This window comes from Sardina pilchardus, chromosome 13, assembly GCF_963854185.1.
Source record: "Sardina pilchardus chromosome 13, fSarPil1.1, whole genome shotgun sequence".
In the NCBI taxonomy this organism is placed as follows: domain Eukaryota; kingdom Metazoa; phylum Chordata; class Actinopteri; order Clupeiformes; family Clupeidae; genus Sardina; species Sardina pilchardus.
Window position 1 is genome coordinate 33,496,538 of NC_085006.1, and position 2,500 is coordinate 33,499,037.

The following is a 2,500-nucleotide window of genomic DNA, read 5'->3' on the forward strand; positions in this document are numbered from 1 at the left end:
AACTATACAGCCAACAGGATCCCCTATAGGAACTATACAGCTAAACTCCAACAGGATCCCCTATAGGAACCATACAGCCAACAGGATCCCCTATAGGAACTATACAGCTAAACTCCAACAGGATCCCCTATAGGAACTATACAGCTAAACTCCAACAGGATCCCCTATAGGAACTATACAGCCAACAGGATCCCCTATAGGAACTACTGTATACAGCCAACAGGATCCCCTATAGGAACTATACAGCTAAACTCCAACAGGATCCCCTATAGGAACTATACAGCCAACAGGATCCCCTATAGGAACTATACAGCCAACAGGATCCCCTATAGGAACTATACAGCCAACAAGATCCCCTATAGGAACCATACAGCCAACAGGATCCCCTATAGGAACTATACAGCTAAACTCCAACAGGATCCCCTATAGGAACTATACAGCTAAACTCCAACAGGATCCCCTATAGGAACTATACAGCCAACAAGATCCCCTATAGGAACCATACAGCCAACAGGATCCCCTATAGGAACTATACAGCTAAACTCCAACAGGATCCCCTATAGGAACTATACAGCCAACAGGATCCCCTATAGGAACTATACAGCCAACAGGATCCCCTATAGGAACTATACAGCCAACAGGATCCCCTATAGGAACTATATAGCCAACAGGATCCCCTATAGGAACTATACAGCTAAACTCCAACAGGATCCCCTATAGGAACTATACAGCTAAACTCCAACAGGATCCCCTATAGGAACTATACAGCCAACAGGATCCCCTATAGGAACTATACAGCCAACAGGATCCCCTATAGGAACTATACAGCTAAACTCCAACAGGATCCCCTATAGGAACTACTGTATACAGCCAACAGGATCCCCTATAGGAACTATACAGCTAAACTCCAACAGGATCCCCTATAGGAACTATACAGCCAACAAGATCCCCTATAGGAACCATACAGCCAACAGGATCCCCTATAGGAACTATATAGCTAAACTCCAACAGGATCCCCTATAGGAACTATACAGCTAAACTCCAACAGGATCCCCTATAGGAACTATACAGCCAACAGGATCCCCTTTAGGAACTATACAGCCAACAGGATCCCCTATAGGAACCATACAGCCAACAGGATCCCCTATAGGAACTATACAGCTAAACTCCAACAGGATCCCCTATAGGAACTATACAGCCAACAGGATCCCCTATAGGAACTATACAGCCAACAGGATCCCCTATAGGAACTATACAGCTAAACTCCAACAGGATCCCCTATAGGAACTATACAGCCAACAGGATCCCCTATAGGAACTACTGTATACAGCCAACAGGATCCCCTATAGGAACTATACAGCTAAACTCCAACAGGATCCCCTATAGGAACTATACAGCCAACAAGATCCCCTATAGGAACCATACAGCCAACAGGATCCCCTATAGGAACTATACAGCTAAACTCCAACAGGATCCCCTATAGGAACCATACAGCCAACAGGATCCCCTATAGGAACTATACAGCTAAACTCCAACAGGATCCCCTATAGGAACTATACAGCTAACAAGATCCCCTATAGGAACCATACAGCCAACAGGATCCCCTATAGGAACTATACAGCCAACAGGATCCCCTATAGGAACTATACAGCTAAACTCCAACAGGATCCCCTATAGGAACTATACAGCCAACAGGATCCCCTATAGGAACTATACAGCCAACAGGATCCCCTATAGGAACTATACAGCCAACAGGATCCCCTATAGGAACTATATAGCCAACAGGATCCCCTATAGGAACTATACAGCTAAACTCCAACAGGATCCCCTATAGGAACTATACAGCCAACAGGATCCCCTATAGGAACTATACAGCCAACAGGATCCCCTATAGGAACTATACAGCCAACAGGATCCCCTATAGGAACTATACAGCTAAACTCCAACAGGATCCCCTATAGGAACTATACAGCCAACAGGATCCCCTATAGGAACTATACAGCCAACAGGATCCCCTATAGGAACTATACAGCCAACAGGATCCCCTATAGGAACTATACAGCTAAACTCCAACAGGATCCCCTATAGGAACTACTGTATACAGCCAACAGGATCCCCTATAGGAACTATACAGCTAAACTCCAACAGGATCCCCTATAGGAACTATACAGCCAACAAGATCCCCTATAGGAACCATACAGCCAACAGGATCCCCTATAGGAACTATACAGCTAAACTCCAACAGGATCCCCTATAGGAACTATACAGCCAACAGGATCCCCTTTAGGAACTATACAGCCAACAGGATCCCCTATAGGAACCATACAGCCAACAGGATCCCCTATAGGAACTATACAGCCAACAGGATCCCCTATAGGAACTATACAGCCAACAGGATCCCCTATAGGAACTATACAGCCAACAGGATCCCCTATAGGAACTATACAGCTAAACTCCAACAGGATCCCCTATAGGAACCATACAGCCAACAGGATCCCCT